This window comes from Dermacentor andersoni, chromosome 7, assembly GCF_023375885.2.
Source record: "Dermacentor andersoni chromosome 7, qqDerAnde1_hic_scaffold, whole genome shotgun sequence".
Lineage (NCBI taxonomy): Eukaryota > Metazoa > Arthropoda > Arachnida > Ixodida > Ixodidae > Dermacentor > Dermacentor andersoni.
The window spans coordinates 50,070,419-50,084,911 of record NC_092820.1 but is presented as its reverse complement, the minus strand read 5'-3'; positions in this window follow the sequence as shown (position 1 = coordinate 50,084,911).

Below are 14,493 nucleotides of genomic sequence, written 5' to 3'. Positions count from 1 at the left end.
ATCGCGAAGTCCGCGAGTCTTACCTAATCTATATGTTTAACATTGTGTCATCTGGCATTAACGAAAGTACAAGCACAATAACCAGCGTGTCTACTAAGCGTCCATGACATTAGCCGTGACTCGTTATGTATGCTATGAGAGGCAGCTTTTTTTGAAGAACCCTCCATTATTATTTTCCTCTTTCTTTCGGTCTTACGTCAATTCTGTATCACATAACGTCCATAGTATGCGCACTGAGCAGTGCGCTTCCCCTGCACTCTGAATGTACTGCGGCCCGGTGCCTTATTCTGTCCATGTTTCTTTTTATTTGTTTTTTTTTATTTCAAGTGGTTTACCTTGTATATTGAGTAAACTAACAGTTCGTTTCTGCGCTGTGTGCCGCGTGTGTGATATCGCTATATTTATGTTGTTTTTCTTTTTGCTATTATTGCGCGTATCTTTATCTCATGTATCGCGGGTTTGAAGGAAAACCAAAGGCATGTACTTGCTATTTTGGCAAAGACTGACCCGCCAGCCGAAATGTTAGTGAAATATACTGTGCTAACTCAATGTGCGTCGTGCTTTATTCATATATATATATATATATATATATATATATATATATATATATATATATATATATATATATATATATATATATATGTGTGTGTGTGTGTGTGTGCGTGCGTTTGTGTGTTTCTTGCACTTGCGACACATCGTGTGACCTCAAAGAATTTTTCACACATATGACGGCCTTATATGACGATTTACAAGACCTCATAGTAGAAGACAGGAGGCAGTTCAGTTTGACAGCCTGAGTCCTCTCCCACCACCAAAAATCTGGCACCTCTCGGTGGTGTAATGTTTCTTCGTGTAATTGTTATATTTCGCTATCACTAATACTGCTTCTCCTTTCCGGCGACACTGCAGCCTCTCTCTAGCTTCCTTTCTTTTTCTGTGAGCCCTAGTAGAAGCTTTCTTGCGCAAGACTGCTTTTGATTTTGATTACGAGTGAATCCGGCTTGGGCTTATTTGGTTTACTGAGTGAATTATACAGTATGCCTTAACTATCATGCACCAGGAGTTAAAAAAAGGGCAGTTGCGTTACTCGAAGGACACCTACTGAATATGGTTCCTAATAAAGTGGAGTAGATACCCGCAATTTATTCGTTCCTGAAATTTATTTCAACAATTGCAATTAATTATCTAATTCGAGAAGCACTGTCCTAATTGTCAATCAGACATTTGTATGCACCCGCAAGCACACCCAAATGACACCTATCTGCTGGGTTTTCAGTGACGCACTAATTGCATGCAAACTTTTCTGTCTGGCAAACAAACCACACGAAATATAAAAATAGCGCATAACTCAGCTCCCACCCGCATAATGCAGCGCCCACATATAGGCTGCTTGAAAGCAACTGCATTGCTTGTCGCAAACTCGAAGAGACAGCGCATCACCTTGACCATGGTACCAAAGGCGCACCAGGAAGGAGCACCAAAAGCAGGTTTCGCGGCTTTGCAGGTGTTCCTTCCTCTCTACGCCATTCTTTTTGTCCGTCTCTCAAAGCCGACTGATCACATTGATAACAAATGCCCCTGATAATGCGGCCGAAGTGCTGCTCTGATCACGCGCGAAACGCGAAAAGCAATATGATAAGCATAGGATGTTTCAAAATCCCGGCATTGCTCGCACCATATCGGCAGAGTGCGCGCGCAGCTATATTTCGCGCCAGAAACTTGCTTCGGGCCAATACCAAATTAAAGTGACGGTTTGTTTTTCACTAGAATGTATACGTGCCGCAAAAAGAAGTTCATTGCAAACAATAAACGCTAAATAAACCGACTGAGAAGCGACCCACGTGTTGAGAAAAGGCAAAACAGATGTGTTAAAGGAAGTAAATACCGACTTCTAAATGAGCCGAGTTGGTAATCGGGACACCTACACAAAAAACCAGCAAATATACGTCAGATTTCAGTGGGCCCTTATTATCTATAAATTCGTAAGCGCCGTTAAATGCCAGCTGCTGCCTAGAGCGTTCCAATAGGTCTTCATCTATGGCTACGCAGTACTGAGTCCACTTTATCACATCTTCAATGGCATTCTTTATGACCGACGCTCGTTCTCTACGGCAAACATCTGTCATCCTTGCCTTGAGCTAATATGACCTCCCCCTCGAACATGTAAGCACGATCTTCCACATAATCCCAAAGAAAGAAATCGAGCGGATAGAGGTCAGGTGACCTAGCCGGCCAATATACAGGCCCGTTCCTTCCAGTCTATTGTGCATGAAAAGTAGCATGCAGCCAGTTTCGCGCTCGGCTTCTGCTGTGTGCTGGTGCTCCACATTGCTGGTACCTCAGAAGTGCAAGATGTGAAAGCGCGATTTCGCCGAGAGAGTCATCCACCACTCATTCAAGTATTTTGTTCACTTAACGCTTTCCAGTCAGTGTGTGATCGAAGTAGACGGGACCGATTATAGCACCGCCGTGGATTCCGTACCCTGCATTGAACGACTACTGGTAATGCTGACAATTTCGCTTTACCCGGGGTGCATTTTCGTGACTCCAATAGTGTCATCATCATCATCATCATCATCATCAGCCTGGTTATGCCCACTGCAGGGCAAAGGCCTCTCCCATACTTCGCCAACTACCCCGGTCATTTACTAATTGTGGCCATGTTGTCCCTGCAAACTTCTTAATCTCATCCGCCCACCTAACTTTCTGCCGCCCTCGGCTACGCTTTCCTTCCCTTGGAATCCATTCCGTAACCCTTAATGACCATCGGTTATCTTCCCTCCTCATTACTTGTCCTGCCCATGCCCATTTCTTTTTCTTGATTTCAACTAAGATATCATTAACTCACGTTTGTTCCCTCACCCAATCTGCTCTTTTCTTATCCCTTAACGTTATACCAATCATTCTTCTTTCCATAGCTCGTTGCGTCGTCCTCAATTTAAGTAGAACCCTTTTCGTAAGCCTCCAAGTATCTGCCCCGTACGTGAGTACTGGTAAGACGCAGCTGTTATAAACTTCTCTCTTGAGGGATAATGGCAACCAGCTGTTCATGATCTGAGAATGCCTGCCAAACGCACCCCAGCCCATTCTTATTCTTCTGATTATTTCAGTCTCATGATCCGGATCCGCAGTCACTACCTGTCCTAAGTAGATGTATTCCCTTACCACTTCCAGTGCCTCACTACCTATTGTAAACTGCTGTTCCCTACCGAGACTGTTAAACATTACTTTAGTTTCCTGCAGATTAATTTTTAGACCTACCCTTCGGCTTTGCCTCTCCAGGTCAGTGAGCATGCATTGCAGTTGGTCCCTTGAGTTACTAAGCACGGCAATATCATCAGCGAATCGCAAGTTACACAGGTATTCTCCATTAACTCTTATCCCCAATTCTTCCCAATCCAGGTCTCTGAATAGCTGCTGTAAACACGCTGTGAATAGCATCGGAGAGATTGTGTCTCCCTGCCTGACGCCTTTCTTTATTGAGATTTTGTTGCTTTCTTTACGGAGGACGTTTTTCCAAGATTCCGGTTCGCTCGAAGTCATGAGGCATTGGGTATACAGGGTGGCCAGTTTCTCTAGAACAGTCTGCCCACCATCCTTCAACAAATCTGCTGTTATCTGATCCTCCCCAGCTGCCTTCCCCCTTTGCATAGCTCCCAAGGCTTTCTTTACTTCTTCCGGTGTCTCTTCCATTACCGTCGTGGGTGCCACTGGTACTGTATAAATCTCTATAGAACGCCTCAGCCACTTCAACTATCTCATCCATATTACTAATGATATTGCCGGCTTTTTCTCTTAACGCATACATCTGATTCTTGCCAATTCCTAGTTTCTTCTTCACTGCTTTTAGACTTCCTGCGTTCTTGAGAGCATGTTCAATTCTACCCATATTTTACTTCCTTATGTCAGCTGTCTTACGCTTGTTGATTAACTCCGAAAGATCTGCCAGTTCTATTCTAGCTGTAGGGTTAGAGACTTTCATACATTGGTGTTTCTTGATCGGATCTTTCGTCTCCTGCGATAGCTTACTGGTATTCTGTCTAACGGAGCTACCACCGACTTCTATTGCACACTCCTTAATGATGCCCACAAGCTTACCGTTCATTGCTTCAACACTAAGGTCCTCTTCCTGAGTTAAAGCCGAATACATGTTCTGTAGCTTGATCTGGAATTCCTCTATTTTGCCTCTTACCGCTAACTCATTGATCGACTTCTTATGTACCAGTTTCTTCCGTTCCCTCCTCAGGTCTAGGCTAATTCGCGTTCTTACCATGGTATGGTCACTGCAGGGTACCTTGCTGAGCACGTCCAGATCTTGTATGATGCAAGGGTTAGCGCAGAGTATGAAGTCTATTTCATTTCTGGTCTCGCCGTTGGGGCTCCTCTACGTCCACTATCGGCTATCTCGCTTGCGGAAGAAGGTATTCATTATCCGCATGTTATTCTGTTCCGCAAACTCTACTAATAGCTCTCCCCTGCTATTCCTAGTGCGTATGCCATATTCCCTCACTGCCTTGTCTCCAGCCTGCTTCTTGCCTACCTTGGCATTGAAGTCGTCCATCAGTATACTGTATTTTGTTTTGACTTTACCCAACGCCCATTCCACGTCTTCATAGGAGCTTTCGACTTCCTGGTCGTCAATCTCTCAGTGTGCATTATGCAAATTTACCAGGGCCTTTCTTTGAAAATTGCCTTCCTCGGTGCACATGATTTTGCGCAAAAAGTCCGGTCACTCATCCGCTTTTGTGAGGACCCACTTTGAGAAATCTAGACGATTCTACAGGTACCTATCTTCCAAGCACTGGTGCTGGTTACGGCAGTATGGGTGACAGGCCGTCGTTCAGAATCCTCCAAACTGATGACTTGGGAATTGGTACCTGGGCGGCCACGCCCCGTGCGGTAGCATGATGGTTTGATGCCATAAATGCTCGAAGATCCGTGCGCAGGCTAGGACTCAAAGATGGAGTCCTGCGCCACTGCTTCTTGAAGCTGCTGCTTTGTCTCAGCTTTTCATAATTTATGATAATAGTCGATGCGTTTGGTCTCCCCCCACACTTCCACGACTGACATATATTTGTGGCCTTCCTCTTGTTGTCATTGGCAGCTCCCAAGGCAAGGACCATGTTTACCTTCTGCTCATTGGAGAAACATATGGCGACTGCGACGACACAAAGTGCACCTTTAAACATTTGCATTGACGTGGTCAATCCGCTTTTCTGGGGATAGGTATTGTGGCAAAAGAAAAGAACCATGCGTGCACTTTACCTACGCTAAGCCAACAGCTATTGCAGCTTGTTTCTAACTAACATCAAACGCGGCGTGTAACATTGGGCGAGGCACAGCAGATAAGGCACTAGCTCTATCACGATATTTCTCAGCGAAGCTGTGTATGGCTAGCGGATTTGTCCGTCCGGCCGTCGGTCGCCTGTACGCCAAAAGCTCTTCCAGCGTAAGCCATGCGAATATACGAAAAAAGCAAGAAAGAGACGTGAGATTGGTTGCGTCAGTAGTGATGTCGTTGCTCTCCGTCGCAGCCGAAAGGTTGAGCAGCAGTATCTCTCCGGCTCCGAAATGGGTAGGCCACGCGTCATACGTGCTCCTGAGGAGCAGACAGCTTTCGATCAGCAACGCCGAGAGCAGAACCGGCAACCAGCTTGTATGCGCTGTCCCGATGCTGCAGCCCGGACACAAAACAGGCTTCTGCAGCCGAGCAGAAGCAGCATCGGCGTACCCAGGATCCGGGAGGCTACCCAGCCGTCGTTCATTGAGCCGTCGGGATTAACCTAATCATAAACACAGGGGCCGCATACTTCAGCTTCATTGATTTACCTACTATATGGAGTGCTTGGACGGTATTTCTTTATTTCCTTGAGTTTGTGCTTGTTAACCCAGACGGAGCCTGTTCGAGGGTGCTGCTTTAGGTGGTAGTGCAGTCAGGTGGTATTCGCCATATTTCACAGGGTTCATTTATAAGCCGGAAAAATAAGTGCGCAATTAGTGAGTTGCTAAAAACACCGTGGTTAGAGGCCCCTTGGCGGTGCCTGCTAATGCCCCATTGATACTTTGATAATTAGGATAGTACATCTCAACTTAGATATTTATATACAATTGCCTAAATAAATATCAGTAACGTAAGAATTACTGGCAGCTACGCCAGTGTACTGAAAACAACATGCACTAGATTTTCTTCGAGTAACGCGTTGCTTGTTTTTTATCTTAGTGCGTGATATTCAATTGGGGCAGCCTGTAAATATTTATAACGTCTGCACATAAGTGACCATATTTGCATCTCTAACAAATGAAGCAAATTATTTGAAGTGTTTTTGATTTATCGCAGGCTTTGCGTACTGAAGAAAGAAGCGATACTGAGACATATATTTCACGTGCATTTACCACAAAAAGCATTTAACATTCATAAAAGACTCTGCCGAAAGGGTCACTAAATTCTACAGGTTCTTTCAGGGTCAAAAAGCACGCAAAGCATATTGAAGTGAGGTGACCGGGCAGTAACATATTCATTCGGTATGCATAAGCTATGCAGACTTTAAGGAATAATACTTACTTCGCTACCTCCTTCTCTTTTAAAATATGATAAAATTAGTTCGGTGTATATGCTTAAATATATTCCGCGCGGGGATGGTGTTTAAAGTGGAAAGTTAAAGCAATGTGGAAGGGATGAAATAGTGATGAGGCAGCCGCGTCTGATACTTCTAACGCGCTTGTTCTCCTATTGTCAGGGCTTGCAGAAACAAACATAGTATCAATTAAAATTCATGCACGTCCGCTACAACAACGATGCAGTAAGCTATGTGCCACAATAAAATTCCAAATGAAAAAGTCAAGGCAAGACAAAATGAACCTCAAACGATGTGGGTGACAAAACTCCTGCAATTACAGGTTCGGTAAGGGGCGTAGGCTTCGGCATCGCCACGGAGGGTGGGCTCAGCCACCCCCGGTAAACTCTAGAAGAGGCTCGGGCCCCATAGTTGGTGCCTATGCTCCTAACAAGATCGTGTTAGCTGCAGCTCAATTCTCTTACAACTGTCGTACCATTGAAAAAATGAACTAGATATGAAAAAACGCTCGGTCACCTATGCTTATAATCGTATCGCTTTCACCCAGACTAGGCATAAACTACCAGGCATTGATACCTAGGCATTGATACCTAGGCAACAACCTAGGCATTGATACACAGTATGTTTGATTTTACAGGGAGCCTTGTGTCCTGTATATGACGTGTTGAGCCATTCGCAGCCTTCTGGAACGCACTCTAAGCGGGTTCACTTTGACCTGGCATATAAAAACTGATGGCACTGGTATATTTCGCATAAGTCCTCTCACCATCGCCTTTTCTATATAGGTTTTGCCTCGCTTATTACAGTGGGGTTGGGCAATGTATTGCACGATATAGTTTGCGCCCTAAGGAAGCTCTTCTGTAGATCATGGTGATGTAATCTTGACTTGTTTCTTGGTTTTTACTCGATTCCTCGTATAAAGGGTGTCTTTATGGAGAAACCTATAGGCGCGTGGTTCCATAACTGCAGTAGGCGTTCCTTGCGAAAATTATTTTCTTTGAAATTGCCCCCTTTATAGTTTTAAAAACACAACGCTGCCCCAGAACTCAAATTCGCATATTTGAAACTTGTTGCGAAAGCTTACTTGCCGAGTTTTCTATATTTTCACTTGTTCTGTGACCCCCAAGGTGTACAGTTTCTTGTGACCCCGAAGATATGCTGTGAGCCCCAAGGTATACAGCCACGGGCGTCAGTGCGGCTTTCTGTCGCAGCGGAGGCGTCAGAATGGGCGAGGGTAAGAGGCGTGGTGAGTAGCCTGAGGCAATGCGAGAAATATATCACTTAACTGCCCCAGCAGAAAGAAACGGCTCTTTTGAGGTCAGTCAGGGGACGCGCAACATCCGTGAAGTTTTCAGCAACCGGTGGAAGTCACAGCAGAGGCCAATAAAGCGTGAAACATTCTTGGCCAATTTTGGTAAGGACAAATTCTGCACTGCACAAACTTTAGGGGCGTCGGGGCGAATCGACGAGATGTCAGATCATGGTTATTTGGCGGCGACCGAAGTGGAGCATGGACATGTTGAACTGCAGGCGAGCGGCACAAAAAAAATTAAAAAATACAGATTAAAGTCGTTTAATATGAGTCGTAAGAGTTGGAGAGGAGACCATTACGTCTACGAACTGCCAGAAACAGATGGATCATTTAAATCCCCGCAAGAGAATGCCCATCATCCGTTCAAAGGTCGTCGTGGCATTCCACAAGCTAGCCGGCATTACCCTGAAATTATATAAACCATTAGGTGCGAAGAATGCGGTCTTCTCAAGGTCCAGCTCATCTACGGCTATTTGCCAATATCCAGAGAGAAGGTCTTTTGTCAAAAAATAGGTGACACAGCGGAGACATTCCAGAGCATAGTCAATGCGTCGAAGGGCATCTACATCTTTCTTCGTGACCATGCTTACATAATGATAGTTCACGATGAATCATCAGCTGTTATCTTTTATGAGGAGAACAGCGGAAGCTAGCGTGCAGGAAGAGTATTCAATAACTCCTTAGGCAAGCACTTCTGTCATCTTCGGTCTGCATAACTTTTTGCTCAGAGGGCGACACTTGGTATGGGCGTCGGCGAATAGCTGCTGCATCGCCAGTATTTATAAGATGCTTCATAACCGTAGTTTGGCCCAAAGCGAAAAAATGTTAAAGTAAGGCTCGAAGAGGCCACGGAGCTCTGCGGCATGTTGCAACGAGTGTTCCGGTGCAATCGTCTTTGCAAAGCCGTCGGGTGGGGCAGATACAGAAGCCGCACAACAAGCACTGGTCGCAGAGGTCGCAATAGACAGAGTGGAAATATGGCACTCGCGTGATGGTGGCAACGTCGTTAGAGACATGTCTCCGGGGAGAACTTGAGGGCACTGTCCGAAATTTAGGATAGGAATACATGTCTGGGTGGCGGCTACACAAACGATGGTGTGTGGGAAGGAGACATTCTGGAAAAGTAGGACTCAAGTTGTGGGAGTAAGTACACAGTCGCTGTCAGGTACAGGCGGGGAGGCTGAAACAGTGATGCAGGTTATTAAAAGAAGTGGGAGACGAATAAATGCGCAGAACAAGGCTCACTTGGAGCTTCAGCCGGAAGGTCAACGGGAAAGGATAGTTTAACGTGTACATCACCGACTAATCAGCCAATCAGAACAGAATGGGCGTCCAAAAGTAGAGTCCGAGGATCACATCGTGAAAGCAGCCTTCGAGATCAATAAACAAAGCGGGCGTTTGGCGGCCGGTGACACTGACAGATGCAGTGCACATTCCAGGCACCGCCAGGGTTCCACCATCGGTGACCTGGAGCAGTGGAGTCGGAACAGGAGTAAGTATTTTCTTCAAGCGCGTTCGAAGCCCGGCCCTCATGAAGAAAACGCGCTACATTGTCGATGAGTGCTGTAATGATTAAATTATCCACGTCCACATCCCGAGGTTTCCAATCAGTAGACAAGTTCAGAAGAGTAATTTCAGGCAGGCGTTCTAGAGCAGCTTCACCTCCAGGAGCTGCCCCAGTTATTTCCCATCGGAGAGTGGCGACGGTAAGCATGGGACGGGGAACGACGAAGCTGGGGTGAACGGAAGCGGTGAATGTGTAGTGACGGCGACTGGCTATTCGCAGTGGCTCGAGCTTTTTCCAGGGCGTGTAAAAACTCAGTTGAAAGTGCGGGCAGGCGCAAGTTTAGTGGGGAGCGGCAGTATGCGGGAAACCTTCTCCGAGAGTTGGGTTGCAAGGAACTTCGAGAGTGGTGAAAGATGAGGCCAACACGTCCCCAATAAAAGCAGATGTGTCTATCATCATGTGTACACTATTAGGGCGGCTTGTGATAACTCGGGCAGGGTCCGCACTAGATCCGGTGCACAGGGGAAGAGACAGCACACGAAGCAAAGTAGGGATGAATGGAGGAGTAGGTGAACAGCAGTTCCACATTTGCAAGTTCTTGCCGAATGACCAATTGAATAAGGTACACAAGAGGCCGGGAGTCGTCAAACCACTACTTCACTTCCGTGGCAGGTGACGCTGCTTTAATTGCTCTCCGAACGATACGTATGACGTTCTCGGAGGAGGTGAGCTCACGTGAAGCACAAATTCCTTCGCCCGTCGATGAAGCTGCGGTGTTGGGTATACGCACGAACGGCTGAACTATGCGGCCGCTGTTCGCATTTTCAAAGCGCCGACATTCTTTAATGATGTCATTGACCATTGTAATATTCTTGTAACCAAGAAGGTTAAACGCATCATCCGCGATTCCTTTTAAAGCATGGTTGACCTTATTTGCCTCTACCACATTATTACCCACTGTGCGGCAAAGAGCTAGGGCGTCCTGGATCGACGTCACATAAGATTTATTGGATGTCAGGCAAGTGTGCCAAGTCCTTGTTAGCAGCCCGTTGGTGGCCATCGGGCTTGCCAAACAAATATCGTACCTTCTTTTGTACTGGTTCAAGCTTGTAATCTCCTCTTAATGTGTCTCGAACCAGACCCGTGTTGTTTTCTTTAGGTGTAATAATATGTTCGCCAGCATAAGCGTGTTATCCCACTTGTATGCGCTGAACCGTTCGTAATTCTACAACAAGTCATCGACATCAATGTTGTCAATACTGAAAAACATGCCAGCTTCGTGAGGCTGGGGAGGATGACCAGCAGTGGCGTAGATAGGGCCACGGTTGAAGATAACATTGCGGCCAGGCTACAGGCGCTGTGGTGGTCTGTCTTGCGCAATTTACTAACCCACACCTCCAGCAATGGTGTTACGGGAAGGAAGAAGGGTACCTTCTGTATACAGGTGGCTTTTAACGGTGGAGGCAACATGCCAACATGCGTAGAGAAGCGATAGCCCAAAATCTTCGTCTTCGAAATCTTCCAACATTGCAGAATGTGAGAATAATACGGGTCCAGGTCATGTTATTCATTTGGGATAGAGCGACACAATGCCTTGTAAAATCTAACGGGCTATTCTGAGCGCGAGAATGACGCGTAATTAATAGGGATTTTTACCTATCTACATACCCTCATAGAAGGAGTCACTATATTAGAAGTTTTGCCATTGTTACTTTACTAGAGTTAGACGATATAACCGTATAATTTTCGAATGCAACAGCTGTTTGTAATTTTTGTGCCGTTCGCCTAATTGAGACACCATATAAAGAGAAAACATTTTTGCGTCTCTTCCAATTCTGTTAACTCAGTGTCGGCAGTATCTACGGAATTGCTTGTTGCTCCACATGCTGGATCTGTGTGCGAGTTAGATCTGCCAGAACATTTACTGTGCCTTGCTGAGAATGCGATAGACGCGTCAAAATCATTATAGGGTCATTCACCAGTCCGGAGAGCCTGCCGGTTCCATGTTGATTTCTAGGGTGCCTCTCGCTGATTGGTGATTTAACATTGCGCCTGAAGGCTTCCAGGAGATCCGGTATAATATGTTTCATGGGTGCCTTAACAACGTCTTTACCAAACAAGACAAAGCCCATCACGAAGGCGCGGCCGTCCCTTTTTGGAACGTGGAAACTTACCCTTGTAGTTGCTCTCGCCGGCTGTACGAAATATGAACTCCATACATTTTTTTTCTGTGACTTATACGAGCATATATGGCGTTCTAAATTCGCTTCGTTCTATTTTGCTCTGAATGGTCTTCTTCACCATCTGTTCAGCGAGAATTACTAAGCATCTACGGTGACCTAATGTAAAGCAATATCAATAGACTATGCACGGTACATGTTTGAGGCTAGAATACATAACAAGGAAGTCAGCTTGTCTGTTAAGTGTCGTTCCGTGGAAGTTAGGCATATGATTACGGCCCATTCACGAAGGAAAAATGCAGCTGCCAGGCATGCAGCTCCCGCGCCCACTGGAAAGTCGATGAATGAGCGTATACGAGGAATTTTAATCATAAACAAGTAATGTTATCAACTCTACTATGTTTGGGACAAAACCAGGGGACGTCGCACCCAAACAGGAGTGGCCCAAGCGGGGCTTTAAACTGCACGCGCAGGCAGCAACCGAAATATTGGAGACGTCGCGTTCATCAATGACACAGGTGACGTACATGAAAAGGCGCATAAAGGAGACAAAGTCTGCAGAAAGAGGCAAAAAAAATTCACAGACAATTACGGTAGTCCCTAATGCAAAATTTGAGCAAAGGTCTATACGTCTTCTTATTTCTCGGTATACTCGCTGGCGCCAACCATCTGTCTCGTGCGGCACGTTGCAAACGGAGTGAAAAGTGGCGCGACTGCCCCGCTAATCGGGAGATCCCGTGACGCAGCGCGTGAGTGACGCGTAAGCATGAATCACAACAGCCGCCACAGACAAACCTCGAGACTTTTGTTCATGCAGTGCTTTGTCTCCATATATGGTATCGATGTCGTAATGGGCGAACAGACGATGCACACTACTTTGGTGAAATCTAGTAGCTATCGTCGGCACAGAGCCCGTCTTGCGAAGCACCACACACTACAGGCGCTTTTACCATTCCCTCCTCCTCCGCATTCCTCCTCGCGCTCTCTTCGCAATCGCCGTCTTTCATCCTGTGCTGCGCACCGCATTCACTCTTTCATCATTCGATGTGCTCGTTCGCTCGCTTAGGCAGGCCGGTCTGGACGCTCGCCGCAGGAACGGGCACCTAAGAGCCGCGCTCTAAAAAGCTGCAAATCACACGCAATGTGGGAATCGATGTAGGCGAAGCTTTGTAATCTCTTCACTTTCATTCACGATGATTAGTGGTGACGTTGAAGGCGAATATGGAATTTCTTCAGCGTTTACTAGAATATCAGAGTGATGAGTTGATGTCATACGTTAATTTGCGTGCACCACTGCTGTTTGTCCACGTAGTCCACATAAAACAGAGGGAGACGTGTTTGGTAAAGCCTATACTCTGCATTATGGTTCATAATCTTGGAGGCGATTGAACATTATCATTGCTTAACATAGCACATCGCATTGTGCCAGCAGCCCTCTGCGCGACGTTTTGCTGCGCAGCGAAGGAGCTCCCGTTCCGTGCGACGCTCCTTTCGGGCCTCGGTGTCCGCGACGCTGAGTTCACGCTTCGGAGCCATTTTGCTGGCACGCATTTACGTGATCCTTCTGCATAAGTTACCAGCACGCTGTTGAGACGCCAGCTCCAAGTGTTTTCTTCAGATTAAGGAGCACTGCAATGTTGGCACTATTACAGGCCAGCACACGATCGCCGCAGCCCAGCGTCTGTATTTTTATCGCATAAGAAGCAAGCACATCACGTGCCATATGCACGAACTGCGCATCCCGGCCCGCGGCGGCGCCAGCCGTGATCCGCAATGGTGAGCGGCGTCTAGAGGTGTTGTGAGAGACCCATGGCGCGTTCGAGCAAGGCCTGCAGGCGAGCACCATCTGGTAGCAATGCAAGAAAACCAGTGGTGCACGCGACCAAGACCCCAGCACCAGAGCCCAGAAAGTCGGGAGAAGAAGCAAAGAAAGCTTCGCTTTAGAAACTCCAGGTTGCCGCTTTATGTTGTCTAACTAATGTACGTCCACGAATGTACCTCACTCCGCCGTTACTGTGGGCTGCTCCCAGGTATAACTAGGTCTAACATAACGTGCCACTGGAGTCTTTTGTCGCCATCGATGTTGGCATCCCTGCCGGTGTCATTGTGTGGTCCTGCTATTACGCTACAAGTGCGGCCGGCACATGCATGTTTAGTTGTCCAGCAATACTAAGTGTGTTTTGCTGCCAAAGCGATGAAGCCAGGTGGGTCGACGGTCCTCCTCGGCTCAATCAACCGTGTCGGTACTAGGGCAGTATTCTGACTTCGCCGGCTGGTGTCGCTCACGCGTCACTGTTCCTGCTATCGCCTACCGCAACGTAGTGCTTACACAGGTCTGCGCGAAACAGCCAATGAACATCCACCTAGAACACGTTGTCCTTGGTTGGGAAGCTGACAAACATCGATGGTTTTGTTTAAGTATCATGTCGCGCGGCATTAAGATGGGACGCCTGCTACGCCGCTGGCACGCTCTGGTTGTGAGACGCATTCATCGCAGCGCCAGAACATGTTATATCTGCCAGACCTTCGTAATGCTGATTTTGTTCTTTCGCCCGTTTTTGTGCTTGGTGTTCGGTGTTTCACGTGTACTCTAAGAGCGTGTAGCTTTCGCGGGGAGTGTTCGTCGCTAAACGGGAAACAACTTATAGATGTTCCAGATGGACTCGATGTCTGCCTAAACGATCGCTACAGATATGTTGGTTACCGGATATGTTCTCCACAGAATTACCCAAATAAACAACGAACGCTACCTAAATATTCTGATGGTTACGGATGGTTACAGCCTTCAAAGGCAGCATTCCTTTTTTCTTTAAAACAGAAAGCCTTTTATATCAAGCGCGGGTTATTTCCTCACATTTACAATTATCGTTGTTGGATTCTGCATATATTCCTAAGGGTATGATTTCAGTTCAGCAGCAG